This window comes from Strix aluco, chromosome 12 (assembly GCF_031877795.1).
Source record: "Strix aluco isolate bStrAlu1 chromosome 12, bStrAlu1.hap1, whole genome shotgun sequence".
NCBI lineage: Eukaryota > Metazoa > Chordata > Aves > Strigiformes > Strigidae > Strix > Strix aluco.
The window spans coordinates 1,919,577-1,940,811 of record NC_133942.1 but is presented as its reverse complement, the minus strand read 5'-3'; positions in this window follow the sequence as shown (position 1 = coordinate 1,940,811).

Below are 21,235 nucleotides of genomic sequence, written 5' to 3'. Positions count from 1 at the left end.
GCTCTGCAAGCTCTCCAGGGCAACATCAAATCTGGGGCTCTGTGCTTTCTTTCATTCTGAACAAGTGTTAGTGTTTTCTGCACAAAAGCGATTCTGCAAATCAATGTGAACCCTTCTGGTTCCCAGGCTCAGAGAAGGTGCTAGCAGGGAATTCTCTGCCTGCCTTTCCCCAGTGCTCTGCAAGCTCTCCAGGACAACATAAAATCTGGGGCTCTATGCTTTCTTTCATTCTGAACAAGTGTTAGTGTTTTCTGCACAAAAGCGATTCTGCGAAGCAATGTGAACACTTCTGGTTCCCAGGCACACAGAAGGTGCTAGCAGGGAATTCTCTGCCTGCCTTTCCCCAGTGCTCTGCAAGCTCTCCAGGACAACATAAAATCTGGGGCTCTGTGCTTTCTTTCGTTCTGAACAAGTGTTACTGTTTTCTGCAGAAAAGCGATTCTGCGAAGCAATGTGAGCACTTCTGCTTCCCAGGCACAGAGAAGGTGCTAGCAGGGAATTCTCTGCCTGCCTTTCCCCAGTGCTCTGCAAGCTCTCCAGGGCAACATCAAATCTGGGGCTCTGTGCTTTCTTTCGTTCTGAACAAGTGTTAGTGTTTTCTGCACAAAAGCGATTCTGCGAAGCAATGTGAACACTTCTGCTTCCCAGGCACAGAGAAGGTGCTAGCAGGGAATTCTCTGCCTGCCTTTCCCCAGTGCTCTGCAAGCTCTCCAGGACAACATAAAGTCTGGGGCTCTGTGCTTTCTTTCATTCTGAACAAGTGTTACTGTTTTCTGCAGAAAAGCGATTCTGCGAAGCAATGTGAACACTTCTGCTTCCCAGGCACAGAGATGGTGCTAGCAGGGAATTCTCTGCCTGCCTTTCCCCAGTGCTCTGCAAGCTCTCCAGGGCAACATCAAATCTGGGGCTCTGTGCTTTCTTTCATTCTGAACAAGTGTTAGTGTTTTCTGCACAAAAGCGATTCTGTGAAGTAATGTGAACACTTCTGCTTCCCAGGCACAGAGAAGGTGCTAGCAGGGAATTCTCTGCCTGCCTTTCCCCAGTGCTCTGCAAGCTCTCCAGGACAACATAAAGTCTGGGGCTCTGTGCTTTCTTTCATTCTGAACAAGTGTTAGTGTTTTCTGCACAAAAGCGATTCTGCGAAGCAATGTGAACACGTCTGCTTCCCAGGCACAGAGAAGGTGCTAGCAGGGAATTCTCTGCCTGCCTTTCCCCAGTGCTCTGCAAGCTCTCCAGGGCAACATCAAATCTGGGGCTCTGTGCTTTCTTTCGTTCTGAACAAGTGTTAGTGTTTTCTGCACAAAAGCGATTCTGTGAAGCGATGTGAGCACTTCTGCTTCCCAGGCACAGAGAAGGTGCTAGCAGGGAATTCTCTGCCTGCCTTTCCCCAGTGCTCTGCAAGCTCTCCAGGGCAACACAAAATCTGGGGCTCTGTGCTTTCTTTCATTCTGAACAAGTGTTAGTGTTTTCTGCACAAAAGCGATTCTGCAAAGCAATGTGAACCCTTCTGGTTCCCAGGCTCAGAGAAGGTGCTAGCAGGGAATTCTCTGCCTGCCTTGCCCCAGTGCTCTGCAAGCTCTCCAGGGCAACATAAAATCTGGGGTCTATGCTTTCTTTCATTCTGAACAAGTGTTAGTGTTTTCTGCACAAAAGCGATTCTGCGAAGCAATGTGAACACTTCTGGTTCCCAGGCACAGAGAAGGTGCTAGCAGGGAATTCTCTGCCTGCCTTTCCCCAGTGCTCTGCAAGCTCTCCAGGGCAACATCAAATCTGGGGCTCTGTGCTTTCTTTCATTCTGAACAAGTGTTAGTGTTTTCTGCACAAAAGCGATTCTGCGAAGCAATGTGAACACTTCTGCTTCCCAGGCACAGAGAAGGTGCTAGCAAGGAATTCTCTGCCTGCCTTTCCCCAGTGCTCTGCAAGCTCTCCAGGACAACATAAAATCTGGGGCTCTGTGCTTTCTTTCATTCTGAACAAGTGTTAGTGTTTTCTGCACAAAAGCGATTCTGCAAAGCAATGTGAACCCTTCTGGTTCCCAGGCTCAGAGAAGGTGCTATCAGGGAATTCTCTGCCTGCCTTTCCCCAGTGCTCTGCAAGCTCTCCAGGACAACATAAAATCTGGGGCTCTATGCTTTCTTTCATTCTGAACAAGTGTTAGTGTTTTCTGCACAAAAGCGATTCTGCGAAGCAATGTGAACAGGCACAGAGAAGGTGCTAGCAGGGAATTCTCTGCCTGCCTTTCCCCAGTGCTCTGCAAGCTCTCCAGGGCAACATCAAATCTGGGGCTCTGTGCTTTCTTTCATTCTGAACAAGTGTTAGTGTTTTCTGCACAAAAGCGATTCTGCGAAGCAATGTGAACACTTCTGCTTCCCAGGCACAGAGAAGGTGCTATCAGGGAATTCTCTGCCTGCCTTTCCCCAGTGCTCTGCAAGCTCTCCAGGACAACATAAAGTCTGGGGCTCTGTGCTTTCTTTCATTCTGAACAAGTGTTACTGTTTTCTGCAGAAAAGCGATTCTGCGAAGCAATGTGAGCACTTCTGCTTCCCAGGCACAGAGAAGGTGCTAGCAGGGAATTCTCTGCCTGCCTTTCCCCAGTGCTCTGCAAGCTCTCCAGGGCAACATCAAATCTGGGGCTCTGTGCTTTCTTTCATTCTGAACAAGTGTTAGTGTTTTCTGCACAAAAGCGATTCTGCGAAGCAATGTGAACACTTCTGCTTCCCAGGCACAGAGAAGGTGCTAGCAGGGAATTCTCTGCCTGCCTTTCCCCAGTGCTCTGCAAGCTCTCCAGGACAACATAAAATCTGGGGCTCTGTGCTTTCTTTCGTTCTGAACAAGTGTTACTGTTTTCTGCAGAAAAGCGATTCTGCGAAGCAATGTGAGCACTTCTGCTTCCCAGGCACAGAGAAGGTGCTAGCAGGGAATTCTCTGCCTGCCTTTCCCCAGTGCTCTGCAAGCTCTCCAGGACAACATAAAGTCTGGGGCTCTGTGCTTTCTTTCATTCTGAACAAGTGTTACTGTTTTCTGCAGAAAAGCGATTCTGCGAAGCAATGTGAGCACTTCTGCTTCCCAGGCACAGAGAAGGTGCTAGCAGGGAATTCTCTGCCTGCCTTTCCCCAGTGCTCTGCAAGCTCTCCAGGGCAACATCAAATCTGGGGCTCTGTGCTTTCTTTCATTCTGAACAAGTGTTAGTGTTTTCTGCACAAAAGCGATACTGTGAAGCGATGTGAGCACTTCTGCTTCCCAGGCACAGAGAAGGTGCTAGCAGGGAATTCTCTGCCTGCCTTTCCCCAGTGCTCTGCAAGCTCTCCAGGGCAACATCAAATCTGGGGCTCTGTGCTTTCTTTCGTTCTGAACAAGTGTTAGTGTTTTCTGCACAAAAGCGATTCTGCGAAGCAATGTGAACAGGCACAGAGAAGGTGCTAGCAGGGAATTCTCTGCCTGCCTTTCTCCAGTGCTCTGCAAGCTCTCCAGGGCAACATCAAATCTGGGGCTCTGTGCTTTCTTTCGTTCTGAACAAGTGTTAGTGTTTTCTGCACAAAAGCGATTCTGCGAAGCAATGTGAACACTTCTGCTTCCCAGGCACAGAGAAGGTGCTAGCAGGGAATTCTCTGCCTGCCTTTCCCCAGTGCTCTGCAAGCTCTCCAGGGCAACATCGAATATGGGGCTCTGTGCTTTCTTTCATTCTGAACAAGTGTTAGTGTTTTCTGCACAAAAGCGATTCTGTGAAGCGATGTGAGCACTTCTGCTTCCCAGGCACAGAGAAGGTGCTAGCAGGGAATTCTCTGCCTGCCTTTCCCCAGTGCTCTGCAAGCTCTCCAGGGCAACACAAAATCTGGGGCTCTGTGCTTTCTTTCATTCTGAACAAGTGTTAGTGTTTTCTGCACTAAAGCGATTCTGCGAAGCAATGTGAACACTTCTGGTTCCCAGGCTCAGAGAAGGTGCTAGCAGGGAATTCTCTGCCTGCCTTTCCCAGTGCTCTGCAAGCTCTCCAGGACAACATCAAATCTGGGGCTCTGTGCTTTCTTTCGTTCTGAACAAGTGTTACTGTTTTCTGCAGAAAAGCGATTCTGCGAAGCAATGTGAGCACTTCTGGTTCCCAGGCACAGAGAAGGTGCTAGCAGGGAATTCTCTGCCTGCCTTTCCCCAGTGCTCTGCAAGCTCTCCAGGGCAACATCAAATCTGGGGCTCTGTGCTTTCTTTCGTTCTGAACAAGTGTTAGTGTTTTCTGCACAAAAGCGATTCTGCAAAGCCATGTGAACACTTCTGCTTCCCAGGCACAGAGAAGGTGCTAGCAAGGAATTCTCTGCCTGCCTTTCCCCAGTGCTCTGCAAGCTCTCCAGGGCAACATAAAATCTGGGGCTCTGTGCTTTCTTTCGTTCTGAACAAGTGTTAGTGTTTTCTGCACAAAAGCGATTCTGTGAAGCGATGTGAGCACTTCTGCTTCCCAGGCACAGAGAAGGTGCTAGCAGGGAATTCTCTGCCTGCCTTTCCCCAGTGCTCTGCAAGCTCTCCAGGACAACATCAAATCTGGGGCTCTGTGCTTTCTTTCGTTCTGAACAAGTGTTACTGTTTTCTGCAGAAAAGCGATTCTGCGAAGCAATGTGAACACGTCTGCTTCCCAGGCACAGAGAAGGTGCTAGCAGGGAATTCTCTGCCTGCCTTTCCCCAGTGCTCTGCAAGCTCTCCAGGGCAACATCAAATCTGGGGCTCTGTGCTTTCTTTCGTTCTGAACAAGTGTTAGTGTTTTCTGCACAAAAGCGATTCTGCGAAGCAATGTGAACACTTCTGCTTCCCAGGCACAGAGAAGGTGCTAGCAAGGAATTCTCTGCCTGCCTTTCCCCAGTGCTCTGCAAGCTCTCCAGGACAACATAAAATCTGGGGCTCTGTGCTTTCTTTCGTTCTGAACAAGTGTTAGTGTTTTCTGCACAAAAGCGATTCTGCGAAGCAATGTGAACACTTCTGCTTCCCAGGCACAGAGAAGGTGCTAGCAGGGAATTCTCTGCCTGCCTTTCCCCAGTGCTCTGCAAGCTCTCCAGGGCAACATCAAATCTGGGGCTCTGTGCTTTCTTTCGTTCTGAACAAGTGTTACTGTTTTCTGCACAAAAGCGATTCTGCGAAGCAATGTGAACACTTCTGCTTCCCAGGCACAGAGAAGGTGCTAGCAGGGAATTCTCTGCCTGCCTTTCCCCAGTGCTCTGCAAGCTCTCCAGGACAACATAAAGTCTGGGGCTCTGTGCTTTCTTTCGTTCTGTACAAGCGCTAGTGTTTGCTGCACAAAAGCGATTGTGCGAAGCAATGTGAACACTTCTGCTTCCCAGGCACAGAGAAGGTGCTAGCAGGGAATACTCTGCCTGCCTTTCCCCAGTGCTCTGCAAGCTCTCCTGGACAACATAAAATCTGGGGCTCTGTGCTTTCTTTCGTTCTGAACATGTGTTAGTGTTTTCTGCACAAAAGCGATTCTGCGAAGCAATGTGAACACTTCTGCTTCCCAGGCACAGAGAAGGTGCTAGCAGGGAATTCTCTGCCTGCCTTTCCCCAGTGCTCTGCAAGCTCTCCAGGACAACATAAAGTCTGGGGCTCTGTGCTTTCTTTCGTTCTGTACAAGCGCTAGTGTTTGCTGCACAAAAGCGATTGTGCGAAGCAATGTGAACACTTCTGCTTCCCAGGCACAGAGAAGGTGCTAGCAGGGAATTCTCTGCCTGCCTTTCCCCAGTGCTCTGCAAGCTCTCCAGGACAACATAAAGTCTGGGGCTCTGTGCTTTCTTTCGTTCTGTACAAGCGCTAGTGTTTGCTGCACAAAAGCGATTGTGCGAAGCAATGTGAACACTTCTGCTTCCCAGGCACAGAGAAGGTGCTAGCAGGGAATACTCTGCCTGCCTTTCCCCAGTGCTCTGCAAGCTCTCCTGGACAACATAAAATCTGGGGCTCTGTGCTTTCTTTCGTTCTGAACATGTGTTAGTGTTTTCTGCACAAAAGCGATTCTGCGAAGCAATGTGAACACTTCTGCTTCCCAGGCACAGAGAAGGTGCTAGCAGGGAATTCTCTGCCTGCCTTTCCCCAGTGCTCTGCAAGCTCTCCAGGGCAACATCAAATCTGGGGCCCTGTGCTTTCTTTCGTTCTGAACAAGTGTTAGTGTTTTCTGCACAAAAGCGATTCTGCGAAGCAATGTGAACACTTCTGCTTCCCAGGCACAGAGAAGGTGCTAGCAGGGAATTCTCTGCCTGCCTTTCCCCAGTGCTCTGCAAGCTCTCCAGGACAACATAAAGTCTGGGGCTCTGTGCTTTCTTTCATTCTGAACAAGTGTTAGTGTTTTCTGCACAAAAGCGATTCTGCGAAGCAATGTGAACACGTCTGCTTCCCAGGCACAGAGAAGGTGCTAGCAAGGAATTCTCTGCCTGCCTTTCCCCAGTGCTCTGCAAGCTCTCCAGGACAACATAAAGTCTGGGGCTCTGTGCTTTCTTTCGTTGTGAAAAAGTGTTAGTGTTTTCTGCACAAAAGCGATTCTGTGAAGCAATGGGAACACTTCTGCTTCCCAGGCACAGAGAAGGTGCTAGCAGGGAATTCTCTGCCTGCCTTTCCCCAGTGCTCTGCAAGCTCTCCAGGACAACATAAAGTCTGGGGCTCTGTGCTTTCTTTCATTCTGAACAAGTGTTAGTGTTTTCTGCACAAAAGCGATTCTGCGAAGCAATGTGAACACTTCTGCTTCCCAGGCACAGAGAAGGTGCTAGCAGGGAATTCTCTGCCTGCCTTTCCCCAGTGCTCTGCAAGCTCTCCAGGACAACATCAAATCTGGGGCTCTGTGCTTTCTTTCGTTCTGAACAAGTGTTAGTGTTTTCTGCACAAAAGCGATTCTGCGAAGCAATGTGAACAGGCACAGAGAAGGTGCTAGCAGGGAATTCTCTGCCTGCCTTTCCCCAGTGCTCTGCAAGCTCTCCAGGACAACATCAAATCTGGGGCTCTGTGCTTTCTTTCGTTCTGAACAAGTGTTAGTGTTTTCTGCACAAAAGCGATTCTGCGAAGCAATGTGAACACTTCTGGTTCCCAGGCTCAGAGAAGGTGCTAGCAGGGAATTCTCTGCCTGCCTTTCCCCAGTGCTCTGCAAGCTCTCCAGGACAACATCAAATCTGGGGCTCTGTGCTTTCTTTCGTTCTGAACAAGTGTTACTGTTTTCTGCAGAAAAGCGATTCTGCGAAGCAATGTGAGCACTTCTGCTTCCCAGGCACAGAGAAGGTGCTAGCAGGGAATTCTCTGCCTGCCTTTCCCCAGTGCTCTGCAAGCTCTCCAGGACAACATAAAGTCTGGGGCTCTGTGCTTTCTTTCATTCTGAACAAGTGTTAGTGTTTTCTGCACAAAAACGATTCTGCGAAGCAATGTGAACACGTCTGCTTCCCAGGCACAGAGAAGGTGCTAGCAGGGAATTCTCTGCCTGCCTTTCCCCAGTGCTCTGCAAGCTCTCCAGGGCAACATCAAATCTGGGGCTCTGTGCTTTCTTTCGTTCTGAACAAGCGCTAGTGTTTGCTGCACAAAAGCGATTGTGCGAAGCAATGTGAACACTTCTGCTTCCCAGGCACAGAGAAGGTGCTAGCAGGGAATACTCTGCCTGCCTTTCCCCAGTGCTCTGCAAGCTCTCCTGGACAACATAAAATCTGGGGCTCTGTGCTTTCTTTCGTTCTGAACATGTGTTAGTGTTTTCTGCACAAAAGCGATTCTGCGAAGCAATGTGAACACTTCTGCTTCCCAGGCACAGAGAAGGTGCTAGCAGGGAATTCTCTGCCTGCCTTTCCCCAGTGCTCTGCAAGCTCTCCAGGGCAACATCAAATCTGGGGCCCTGTGCTTTCTTTCGTTCTGAACAAGTGTTAGTGTTTTCTGCACAAAAGCGATTCTGCGAAGCAATGTGAACAGGCACAGAGATGGTGCTAGCAGGGAATTCTCTGCCTGCCTTTCCCCAGTGCTCTGCAAGCTCTCCAGGGCAATATCAAATCTGGGGCTCTGTGCTTTCTTTCGTTCTGAACAAGTGTTACTGTTTTCTGCACAAAAGCGATTCTGCGAAGCAATGTGAACACTTCTGCTTCCCAGGCACAGAGAAGGTGCTAGCAGGGAATTCTCTGCCTGCCTTTCCCCAGTGCTCTGCAAGCTCTCCAGGACAACATAAAGTCTGGGGCTCTGTGCTTTCTTTCATTCTGAACAAGTGTTAGTGTTTTCTGCACAAAAGCGATTCTGCGAAGCAATGTGAACACGTCTGCTTCCCAGGCACAGAGAAGGTGCTAGCAAGGAATTCTCTGCCTGCCTTTCCCCAGTGCTCTGCAAGCTCTCCAGGACAACATAAAGTCTGGGGCTCTGTGCTTTCTTTCGTTGTGAAAAAGTGTTAGTGTTTTCTGCACAAAAGCGATTCTGTGAAGCAATGGGAACACTTCTGCTTCCCAGGCACAGAGAAGGTGCTAGCAGGGAATTCTCTGCCTGCCTTTCCCCAGTGCTCTGCAAGCTCTCCAGGACAACATAAAGTCTGGGGCTCTGTGCTTTCTTTCATTCTGAACAAGTGTTAGTGTTTTCTGCACAAAAGCGATTCTGCGAAGCAATGTGAACACTTCTGCTTCCCAGGCACAGAGAAGGTGCTAGCAGGGAATTCTCTGCCTGCCTTTCCCCAGTGCTCTGCAAGCTCTCCAGGACAACATCAAATCTGGGGCTCTATGCTTTCTTTCATTCTGAACAAGTGTTAGTGTTTTCTGCACAAAAGCGATTCTGCGAAGCAATGTGAACAGGCACAGAGAAGGTGCTAGCAGGGAATTCTCTGCCTGCCTTTCCCCAGTGCTCTGCAAGCTCTCCAGGACAACATAAAATCTGGGGCTCTGTGCTTTCTTTCGTTCTGAACAAGTGTTAGTGTTTTCTGCACAAAAGCGATTCTGCGAAGCAATGTGAACACTTCTGGTTCCCAGGCTCAGAGAAGGTGCTAGCAGGGAATTCTCTGCCTGCCTTTCCCCAGTGCTCTGCAAGCTCTCCAGGACAACATCAAATCTGGGGCTCTGTGCTTTCTTTCGTTCTGAACAAGTGTTACTGTTTTCTGCAGAAAAGCGATTCTGCGAAGCAATGTGAGCACTTCTGCTTCCCAGGCACAGAGAAGGTGCTAGCAGGGAATTCTCTGCCTGCCTTTCCCCAGTGCTCTGCAAGCTCTCCAGGACAACATAAAGTCTGGGGCTCTGTGCTTTCTTTCATTCTGAACAAGTGTTAGTGTTTTCTGCACAAAAACGATTCTGCGAAGCAATGTGAACACGTCTGCTTCCCAGGCACAGAGAAGGTGCTAGCAGGGAATTCTCTGCCTGCCTTTCCCCAGTGCTCTGCAAGCTCTCCAGGGCAACATCAAATCTGGGGCTCTGTGCTTTCTTTCGTTCTGAACAAGTGTTAGTGTTTTCTGCACAAAAGCGATTCTTGCGAAGCAATGTGAACACTTCTGCTTCCCAGGCACAGAGAAGGTGCTAGCAAGGAATTCTCTGCCTGCCTTTCCCCAGTGCTCTGCAAGCTCTCCAGGACAACATAAAATCTGGGGCTCTGTGCTTTCTTTCGTTCTGAACAAGTGTTAGTGTTTTCTGCACAAAAGCGATTCTGCGAAGCAATGTGAACACTTCTGCTTCCCAGGCACAGAGAAGGTGCTAGCAGGGAATTCTCTGCCTGCCTTTCCCCAGTGCTCTGCAAGCTCTCCAGGGCAACACAAAATCTGGGGCTCTGTGCTTTCTTTCATTCTGAACAAGTGTTAGTGTTTTCTGCACAAAAGCGATTCTGCAAAGCTATGTGAACCCTTCTGGTTCCCAGGCTCAGAGAAGGTGCTAGCAGGGAATTCTCTGCCTGCCTTTCCCCAGTGCTCTGCAAGCTCTCCAGGACAACATAAAATCTGGGGCTCTATGCTTTCTTTCATTCTGAACAAGTGTTAGTGTTTTCTGCACAAAAGCGATTCTGCGAAGCAATGTGAACACTTCTGCTTCCCAGGCACAGAGAAGGTGCTAGCAAGGAATTCTCTGCCTGCCTTTCCCCAGTGCTCTGCAAGCTCTCCAGGGCAACATCAAATCTGGGGCTCTGTGCTTTCTTTCGTTCTGAACAAGTGTTAGTGTTTTCTGCACAAAAGCGATTCTGCGAAGCAATGTGAACAGGCACAGAGATGGTGCTAGCAGGGAATTCTCTGCCTGCCTTTCCCCAGTGCTCTGCAAGCTCTCCAGGACAACATAAAGTCTGGGGCTCTGTGCTTTCTTTCGTTCTGTACAAGCGCTAGTGTTTTCTGCACAAAAGCGATTCTGCGAAGCAATGTGAACACTTCTGTTTCCCAGGCTCAGAGAAGGTGCTAGCAGGGAATTCTCTGCCTGCCTTTCCCCAGTGCTCTGCAAGCTCTCCTGGACAACATAAAATCTGGGGCTCTGTGCTTTCTTTCGTTCTGAACAAGTGTTAGTGTTTTCTGCACAAAAGCGATTCTGCGAAGCAATGTGAACACTTCTGCTTCCCAGGCACAGAGAAGGTGCTAGCAGGGAATTCTCTGCCTGCCTTTCCCCAGTGCTCTGCAAGCTCTCCAGGGCAACATAAAGTCTGGGGCTCTGTGCTTTCTTTCGTTCTGAACAAGTGTTAGTGTTTTCTGCACAAAAGCGATTCTGCGAAGCAATGGGAACACTTCTGCTTCCCAGGCACAGAGAAGGTGCTAGCAGGGAATTCTCTGCCTGCCTTTCCCCAGTGCTCTGCAAGCTCTCCAGGACAACATAAAGTCTGGGGCTCTGTGCTTTCTTTCATTCTGAACAAGTGTTAGTGTTTTCTGCACAAAAGCGATTCTGCGAAGCAATGTGAACACGTCTGCTTCCCAGGCACAGAGAAGGTGCTAGCAGGGAATTCTCTGCCTGCCTTTCCCCAGTGCTCTGCAAGCTCTCCAGGGCAACATCAAATCTGGGGCTCTGTGCTTTCTTTCGTTCTGAACAAGTGTTAGTGTTTTCTGCACAAAAGCGATTCTGCGAAGCAATGTGAACACTTCTGGTTCCCAGGCTCAGAGAAGGTGCTAGCAGGGAATTCTCTGCCTGCCTTTCCCCAGTGCTCTGCAAGCTCTCCAGGACAACATAAAATCTGGGGCTCTATGCTTTCTTTCATTCTGAACAAGTGTTAGTGTTTTCTGCACAAAAGCGATTCTGCGAAGCAATGTGAACACTTCTGCTTCCCAGGCACAGAGAAGGTGCTAGCAAGGAATTCTCTGCCTGCCTTTCCCCAGTGCTCTGCAAGCTCTCCAGGACAACATAAAGTCTGGGGCTCTGTGCTTTCTTTCGTTGTGAAAAAGTGTTAGTGTTTTCTGCACAAAAGCGATTCTGTGAAGCAATGGGAACACTTCTGCTTCCCAGGCACAGAGAAGGTGCTAGCAGGGAATTCTCTGCCTGCCTTTCCCCAGTGCTCTGCAAGCTCTCCAGGACAACATAAAGTCTGGGGCTCTGTGCTTTCTTTCATTCTGAACAAGTGTTAGTGTTTTCTGCACAAAAGCGATTCTGCGAAGCGATGTGAACACTTCTGCTTCCCAGGCACAGAGAAGGTGCTAGCAGGGAATTCTCTGCCTGCCTTTCCCCAGTGCTCTGCAAGCTCTCCAGGACAACATCAAATCTGGGGCTCTATGCTTTCTTTCATTCTGAACAAGTGTTAGTGTTTTCTGCACAAAAGCGATTCTGCGAAGCAATGTGAACAGGCACAGAGAAGGTGCTAGCAGGGAATTCTCTGCCTGCCTTTCCCCAGTGCTCTGCAAGCTCTCCAGGACAACATCAAATCTGGGGCTCTGTGCTTTCTTTCGTTCTGAACAAGTGTTAGTGTTTTCTGCACAAAAGCGATTCTGCGAAGCAATGTGAACACTTCTGGTTCCCAGGCTCAGAGAAGGTGCTAGCAGGGAATTCTCTGCCTGCCTTTCCCCAGTGCTCTGCAAGCTCTCCAGGACAACATCAAATCTGGGGCTCTGTGCTTTCTTTCGTTCTGAACAAGTGTTACTGTTTTCTGCAGAAAAGCGATTCTGCGAAGCAATGTGAGCACTTCTGCTTCCCAGGCACAGAGAAGGTGCTAGCAGGGAATTCTCTGCCTGCCTTTCCCCAGTGCTCTGCAAGCTCTCCAGGACAACATAAAGTCTGGGGCTCTGTGCTTTCTTTCATTCTGAACAAGTGTTAGTGTTTTCTGCACAAAAACGATTCTGCGAAGCAATGTGAACACGTCTGCTTCCCAGGCACAGAGAAGGTGCTAGCAGGGAATTCTCTGCCTGCCTTTCCCCAGTGCTCTGCAAGCTCTCCAGGGCAACATCAAATCTGGGGCTCTGTGCTTTCTTTCGTTCTGAACAAGTGTTAGTGTTTTCTGCACAAAAGCGATTCTGCGAAGCAATGTGAACACTTCTGCTTCCCAGGCACAGAGAAGGTGCTAGCAAGGAATTCTCTGCCTGCCTTTCCCCAGTGCTCTGCAAGCTCTCCAGGACAACATAAAATCTGGGGCTCTGTGCTTTCTTTCGTTCTGAACAAGTGTTAGTGTTTTCTGCACAAAAGCGATTCTGCGAAGCAATGTGAACACTTCTGCTTCCCAGGCACAGAGAAGGTGCTAGCAGGGAATTCTCTGCCTGCCTTTCCCCAGTGCTCTGCAAGCTCTCCAGGGCAACACAAAATCTGGGGCTCTGTGCTTTCTTTCATTCTGAACAAGTGTTAGTGTTTTCTGCACAAAAGCGATTCTGCAAAGCAATGTGAACCCTTCTGGTTCCCAGGCTCAGAGAAGGTGCTAGCAGGGAATTCTCTGCCTGCCTTTCCCCAGTGCTCTGCAAGCTCTCCAGGACAACATAAAATCTGGGGCTCTATGCTTTCTTTCATTCTGAACAAGTGTTAGTGTTTTCTGCACAAAAGCGATTCTGCGAAGCAATGTGAACACTTCTGCTTCCCAGGCACAGAGAAGGTGCTAGCAAGGAATTCTCTGCCTGCCTTTCCCCAGTGCTCTGCAAGCTCTCCAGGGCAACATCAAATCTGGGGCTCTGTGCTTTCTTTCGTTCTGAACAAGTGTTAGTGTTTTCTGCACAAAAGCGATTCTGCGAAGCAATGTGAACAGGCACAGAGATGGTGCTAGCAGGGAATTCTCTGCCTGCCTTTCCCCAGTGCTCTGCAAGCTCTCCAGGACAACATAAAGTCTGGGGCTCTGTGCTTTCTTTCGTTCTGTACAAGCGCTAGTGTTTTCTGCACAAAAGCGATTCTGCGAAGCAATGTGAACACTTCTGCTTCCCAGGCACAGAGAAGGTGCTAGCAGGGAATTCTCTGCCTGCCTTTCCCCAGTGCTCTGCAAGCTCTCCTGGACAACATAAAATCTGGGGCTCTGTGCTTTCTTTCGTTCTGAACAAGTGTTAGTGTTTTCTGCACAAAAGCGATTCTGCGAAGCAATGTGAACACTTCTGCTTCCCAGGCACAGAGAAGGTGCTAGCAGGGAATTCTCTGCCTGCCTTTCCCCAGTGCTCTGCAAGCTCTCCAGGGCAACATAAAATCTGGGGCTCTGTGCTTTCTTTCGTTCTGAACAAGTGTTAGTGTTTTCTGCACAAAAGCGATTCTGCGAAGCAATGTGAACACTTCTGCTTCCCAGGCACAGAGAAGGTGCTAGCAGGGAATTCTCTGCCTGCCTTTCCCCAGTGCTCTGCAAGCTCTCCAGGACAACATAAAGTCTGGGGCTCTGTGCTTTCTTTCATTCTGAACAAGTGTTAGTGTTTTCTGCACAAAAGCGATTCTGCGAAACAATGTGAACACGTCTGCTTCCCAGGCACAGAGAAGGTGCTAGCAAGGAATTCTCTGCCTGCCTTTCCCCAGTGCTCTGCAAGCTCTCCAGGACAACATAAAGTCTGGGGCTCTGTGCTTTCTTTCGTTCTGAACAAGTGTTAGTGTTTTCTGCACAAAAGCGATTCTGCGAAGCAATGGGAACACTTCTGCTTCCCAGGCACAGAGAAGGTGCTAGCAGGGAATTCTCTGCCTGCCTTTCCCCAGTGCTCTGCAAGCTCTCCAGGACAACATAAAGTCTGGGGCTCTGTGCTTTCTTTCGTTCTGAACAAGTGTTACTGTTTTCTGCACAAAAGCGATTCTGCGAAGTAATGTGAACACTTCTGCTTCCCAGGCACAGAGAAGGTGCTAGCAGGGAATTCTCTGCCTGCCTTTCCCCAGTGCTCTGCAAGCTCTCCAGGACAACATAAAGTCTGGGGCTCTGTGCTTTCTTTCATTCTGAACAAGTGTTAGTGTTTTCTGCACAAAAGCGATTCTGCGAAGCAATGTGAACACGTCTGCTTCCCAGGCACAGAGAAGGTGCTAGCAGGGAATTCTCTGCCTGCCTTTCCCCAGTGCTCTGCAAGCTCTCCAGGGCAACATCAAATCTGGGGCTCTGTGCTTTCTTTCGTTCTGAACAAGTGTTAGTGTTTTCTGCACAAAAGCGATTCTGCGAAGCAATGTGAACACTTCTGGTTCCCAGGCTCAGAGAAGGTGCTAGCAGGGAATTCTCTGCCTGCCTTTCCCCAGTGCTCTGCAAGCTCTCCAGGACAACATAAAATCTGGGGCTCTATGCTTTCTTTCATTCTGAACAAGTGTTAGTGTTTTCTGCACAAAAGCGATTCTGCGAAGCAATGTGAACACTTCTGCTTCCCAGGCACAGAGAAGGTGCTAGCAGGGAATTCTCTGCCTGCCTTTCCCCAGTGCTCTGCAAGCTCTCCAGGGCAACATAAAATCTGGGGCTCTGTGCTTTCTTTCGTTCTGAACAAGTGTTAGTGTTTTCTGCACAAAAGCGATTCTGCGAAGCAATGTGAACACTTCTGGTTCCCAGGCTCAGAGAAGGTGCTAGCAGGGAATTCTCTGCCTGCCTTTCCCCAGTGCTCTGCAAGCTCTCCAGGGCAACATCAAATCTGGGGCTCTGTGCTTTCTTTCGTTCTGAACAAGTGTTACTGTTTTCTGCAGAAAAGCGATTCTGCGAAGCAATGTGAGCACTACTGCTTCCCAGGCACAGAGAAGGTGCTAGCAGGGAATTCTCTGCCTGCCTTTCCCCAGTGCTCTGCAAGCTCTCCAGGGCAACATCAAATCTGGGGCTCTGTGCTTTCTTTCGTTCTGAACAAGTGTTAGTGTTTTCTGCACAAAAGCGATTCTGCGAAGTAATGTGAACACTTCTGCTTCCCAGGCACAGAGAAGGTGCTAGCAGGGAATTCTCTGCCTGCCTTTCCCCAGTGCTCTGCAAGCTCTCCAGGGCAACATCAAATCTGGGGCTCTGTGCTTTCTTTCGTTCTGAACAAGTGTTAGTGTTTTCTGCACAAAAGCGATTCTGCGAAGCAATGGGAACACTTCTGCTTCCCAGGCACAGAGAAGGTGCTAGCAGGGAATTCTCTGCCTGCCTTTCCCCAGTGCTCTGCAAGCTCTCCAGGACAACATAAAGTCTGGGGCTCTGTGCTTTCTTTCATTCTGAACAAGTGTTACTGTTTTCTGCAGAAAAGCGATTCTGCGAAGCAATGTGAGCACCTCTGCTTCCCAGGCACAGAGAAGGTGCTAGCAGGGAATTCTCTGCCTGCCTTTCCCCAGTGCTCTGCAAGCTCTCCAGGACAACATAAAATCTGGGGCTCTGTGCTTTCTTTCATTCTGAACAAGTGTTAGTGTTTTCTGCACAAAAGCGATTCTGCGAAGTAATGTGAACACGTCTGCTTCCCAGGCACAGAGAAGGTGCTAGCAGGGAATTCTCTGCCTGCCTTTCCCCAGTGCTCTGCAAACTCTCCAGGACAACATAAAATCTGGGGCTCTGTGCTTTCTTTCATTCTGAACAAGTGTTAGTGTTTTCTGCACAAAAGCGATTCTGCAAAGCAATGTGAACCCTTCTGGTTCCCAGGCTCAGAGAAGGTGCTAGCAGTGAATTCTCTGCCTGCCTTTCCCCAGTGCTCTGCAAGCTCTCCAGGACAACATAAAATCTGGGGCTCTATGCTTTCTTTCATTCTGAACAAGTGTTAGTGTTTTCTGCACAAAAGCGATTCTGCGAAGCAATGTGAACACTTCTGCTTCCCAGGCACAGAGAAGGTGCTAGCAGGGAATTCTCTGCCTGCCTTTCCCCAGTGCTCTGCAAGCTCTCCAGGGCAACATCAAATCTGGGGCTCTGTGCTTTCTTTCGTTCTGAACAAGTGTTAGTGTTTTCTGCACAAAAGCGATTCTGCGAAGCAATGTGAACACTTCTGGTTCCCAGGCTCAGAGAAGGTGCTAGCAGGGAATTCTCTGCCTGCCTTTCCCCAGTGCTCTGCAAGCTCTCCAGGACAACATCAAATCTGGGGCTCTGTGCTTTCTTTCGTTCTGAACAAGTGTTACTGTTTTCTGCAGAAAAGCGATTCTGCGAAGCAATGTGAGCACTTCTGCTTCCCAGGCACAGAGAAGGTGCTAGCAGGGAATTCTCTGCCTGCCTTTCCCCAGTGCTCTGCAAGCTCTCCAGGGCAACATCAAATCTGGGGCTCTGTGCTTTCTTTCGTTCTGAACAAGTGTTAGTGTTTTCTGCACAAAAGCGATTCTGCGAAGCAATGTGAACAGGCACAAGATGGTGCTAGCAGGGAATTCTCTGCCTGCCTTTCCCCAGTGCTCTGCAAGCTCTCCAGGGCAACATCAAATCTGGGGCTCTGTGCTTTCTTTCGTTCTGAACAAGTGTTAGTGTTTTCTGCACAAAAGCGATTCTGCGAAGCAATGTGAACACTTCTGCTTCCCAGGCACAGAGAAGGTGCTAGCAGGGAATTCTCTGACTGCCTTTCCCCAGTGCTCTGCAAGCTCTCCAGGACAACATAAAATCTGGGGCTCTGTGCTTTCTTTCCTTCTGAGCAAGTGTTACTGTTTTCTGCACAAAAGCGATTCTGCGAAGCAATGTGAACACTTCTGCTTCCCAGGCACAGAGAAGGTGCTAGCAGGGAATTCTCTGCCTGCCTTTCCCCAGTGCTCTGCAAGCTCTCCAGGACAACATCAAATCTGGGGCTCTGTGCTTTCTTTCCTTCTGAACAAGTGTTAGTGTTTTCTGCACAAAAGCGATTCTGCGAAGCAATGTGAACACGTCTGCTTCCCAGGCACAGAGAAGGTGCTAGCAGGGAATTCTCTGCCTGCCTTTCCCCAGTGCTCTGCAAGCTCTCCAGGGCAACATCAAATCTGGGGCTCTGTGCTTTCTTTCGTTCTGAACAAGTGTTAGTGTTTTCTGCACAAAAGCGATTCTGCGAAGCAATGTGAACACTTCTGGTTCCCAGGCTCAGAGAAGGTGCTAGCAGGGAATTCTCTGCCTGCCTTTCCCCAGTGCTCTGCAAGCTCTCCAGGGCAACATCAAATCTGGGGCTCTGTGCTTTCTTTCGTTCTGAACAAGTGTTAGTGTTTTCTGCACAAAAGCGATTCTGCGAAGTAATGTGAACACTTCTGCTTCCCAGGCACAGAGAAGGTGCTAGCAGGGAATTCTCTGCCTGCCTTTCCCCAGTGCTCTGCAAGCTCTCCAGGGCAACATCAAATCTGGGGCTCTGTGCTTTCTTTCGTTCTGAACAAGTGTTAGTGTTTTCTGCACAAAAGCGATTCTGCGAAGCAATGGGAACACTTCTGCTTCCCAGGCACAGAGAAGGTGCTAGCAGGGAATTCTCTGCCTGCCTTTCCCCAGTGCTCTGCAAGCTCTCCAGGACAACATAAAGTCTGGGGCTCTGTGCTTTCTTTCATTCTGAACAAGTGTTACTGTTTTCTGCAGAAAAGCGATTCTGCGAAGCAATGTGAGCACCTCTGCTTCCCAGGCACAGAGAAGGTGCTAGCAGGGAATTCTCTGCCTGCCTTTCCCCAGTGCTCTGCAAGCTCTCCAGGACAACATAAAATCTGGGGCTCTGTGCTTTCTTTCATTCTGAACAAGTGTTAGTGTTTTCTGCACAAAAGCGATTCTGCGAAGTAATGTGAACACGTCTGCTTCCCAGGCACAGAGAAGGTGCTAGCAGGGAATTCTCTGCCTGCCTTTCCCCAGTGCTCTGCAAACTCTCCAGGACAACATAAAATCTGGGGCTCTGTGCTTTCTTTCATTCTGAACAAGTGTTAGTGTTTTCTGCACAAAAGCGATTCTGCAAAGCAATGTGAACCCTTCTGGTTCCCAGGCTCAGAGAAGGTGCTAGCAGTGAATTCTCTGCCTGCCTTTCCCCAGTGCTCTGCAAGCTCTCCAGGACAACATAAAATCTGGGGCTCTATGCTTTCTTTCATTCTGAACAAGTGTTAGTGTTTTCTGCACAAAAGCGATTCTGCGAAGCAATGTGAACACTTCTGCTTCCCAGGCACAGAGAAGGTGCTAGCAGGGAATTCTCTGCCTGCCTTTCCCCAGTGCTCTGCAAGCTCTCCAGGGCAACATCAAATCTGGGGCTCTGTGCTTTCTTTCGTTCTGAACAAGTGTTAGTGTTTTCTGCACAAAAGCGATTCTGCGAAGCAATGTGAACACTTCTGGTTCCCAGGCTCAGAGAAGGTGCTAGCAGGGAATTCTCTGCCTGCCTTTCCCCAGTGCTCTGCAAGCTCTCCAGGACAACATAAAATCTGGGGCTCTGTGCTTTCTTTCCTTCTGAGCAAGTGTTACTGTTTTCTGCACAAAAGCGATTCTGCGAAGCAATGTGAACACTTCTGCTTCCCAGGCACAGAGAAGGTGCTAGCAGGGAATTCTCTGCCTGCCTTTCCCCAGTGCTCTGCAAGCTCTCCAGGACAACATAAAGTCTGGGGCTCTGTGCTTTCTTTCCTTCTGAACAAGTGTTAGTGTTTTCTGCACAAAAGCGATTCTGCGAAGCAATGTGAACACTTCTGCTTCCCAGGCACAGAGAAGGTGCTAGCAGGGAATTCTCTGCCTGCCTTGCCCCAGTGCTCTGCAAGCTCTCCAGGGCAACACAAAATCTGGGGCTCTGTGCTTTCTTTCGTTCTGAACAAGTGTTAGTGTTTTCTGCACAAAAGCGATTCTGCGAAGCAATGTGAACACTTCTGGTTCCCAGGCTCAGAGAAGGTGCTAGCAGGGAATTCTCTGCCTGCCTTTCCCCAGTGCTCTGCAAGCTCTCCAGGACAACATAAAATCTGGGGCTCTATGCTTTCTTTCATTCTGAACAAGTGTTAGTGTTTTCTGCACAAAAGCGATTCTGCGAAGCAATGTGAACACTTCTGGTTCCCAGGCACAGAGAAGGTGCTAGCAGGGAATTCTCTGCCTGCCTTTCCCCAGTGCTCTGCAAGCTCTCCAGGGCAACATAAAATCTGGGGCTCTGTGCTTTCTTTCGTTCTGAACAAGTGTTAGTGTTTTCTGCACAAAAGCGATTCTGCGAAGCAATGTGAACACTTCTGGTTCCCAGGCTCAGAGAAGGTGCTAGCAGGGAATTCTCTGCCTGCCTTTCCCCAGTGCTCTGCAAGCTCTCCAGGGCAACATCAAATCTGGGGCTCTGTGCTTTCTTTCGTTCTGAACAAGTGTTACTGTTTTCTGCAGAAAAGCGATTCTGCGAAGCAATGTGAGCACTTCTGCTTCCCAGGCACAGAGAAGGTGCTAGCAGGGAATTCTCTGCCTGCCTTTCCCCAGTGCTCTGCAAGCTCTCCAGGGCAACATCAAATCTGGGGCTCTGTGCTTTCTTTCGTTCTGAACAAGTGTTAGTGTTTTCTGCACAAAAGCGATTCTGCGAAGTAATGTGAACACTTCTGCTTCCCAGGCACAGAGAAGGTGCTAGCAGGGAATTCTCTGCCTGCCTTTCCCCAGTGCTCTGCAAGCTCTCCAGGGCAACATCAAATCTGGGGCTCTGTGCTTTCTTTCGTTCTGAACAAGTGTTAGTGTTTTCTGCACAAAAGCGATTCTGCGAAGCAATGGGAACACTTCTGCTTCCCAGGCACAGAGAAGGTGCTAGCAGGGAATTCTCTGCCTGCCTTTCCCCAGTGCTCTGCAAGCTCTCCAGGACAACATAAAGTCTGGGGCTCTGTGCTTTCTTTCATTCTGAACAAGTGTTAGTGTTTTCTGCACAAAAGCGATTCTGCGAAGTAATGTGAACACGTCTGCTTCCCAGGCACAGAGAAGGTGCTAGCAGGGAATTCTCTGCCTGCCTTTCCCCAGTGCTCTGCAAGCTCTCCAGGACAACATAAAATCTGGGGCTCTGTGCTTTCTTTCATTCTGAACAAGTGTTAGTGTTTTCTGCACAAAAGCGATTCTGCAAAGCAATGTGAACCCTTCTGGTTCCCAGGCTCAGAGAAGGTGCTAGCAGTGAATTCTCTGCCTGCCTTTCCCCAGTGCTCTGCAAGCTCTCCAGGACAACATAAAATCTGGGGCTCTATGCTTTCTTTCATTCTGAACAAGTGTTAGTGTTTTCTGCACAAAAGCGATTCTGCGAAGCAATGTGAACACTTCTGGTTCCCAGGCTCAGAGAAGGTGCTAGCAGGGAATTCTCTGCCTGCCTTTCCCCAGTGCTCTGCAAGCTCTCCAGGACAACATCAAATCTGGGGCTCTGTGCTTTCTTTCGTTCTGAACAAGTGTTACTGTTTTCTGCAGAAAAGCGATTCTGCGAAGCAATGTGAGCACTTCTGCTTCCCAGGCACAGAGAAGGTGCTAGCAGGGAATTCTCTGCCTGCCTTTCCCCAGTGCTCTGCAAGCTCTCCAGGACAACATAAAGTCTGGGGCTCTGTGCTTTCTTTCATTCTGAACAAGTGTTAGTGTTTTCTGCACAAAAGCGATTCTGCGAAGCAATGTGAACAGGCACAGAGATGGTGCTAGCAGGGAATTCTCTGCCTGCCTTTCCCCAGTGCTCTGCAAGCTCTCCAGGACAACATAAAGTCTGGGGCTCTGTGCTTTCTTTCGTTCTGTACAAGCGCTAGTGTTTTCTGCACAAAAGCGATTCTGCGAAGCAATGTGAACACTTCTGCTTCCCAGGCACAGAGAAGGTGCTAGCAGGGAATTCTCTGCCTGCCTTTCCCCAGTGCTCTGCAAGCTCTCCAGGACAACATAAAGTCTGGGGCTCTGTTCTTTCTTTCATTCTGAACAAGTGTTACTGTTTTCTGCAGAAAAGCGATTCTGCGAAGCAATGTGAGCACTTCTGCTTCCCAGGCACAGAGAAGGTGCTAGCAGGGAATTCTCTGCCTGCCTTTCCCCAGTGCTCTGCAAGCTCTCCAGGGCAACATCAAATCTGGGGCTCTGTGCTTTCTTTCATTCTGAACAAGTGTTAGTGTTTTCTGCACAAAAGCGATTCTGTGAAGCAATGTGAGCACTTCTGCTTCCCAGGCACAGAGAAGGT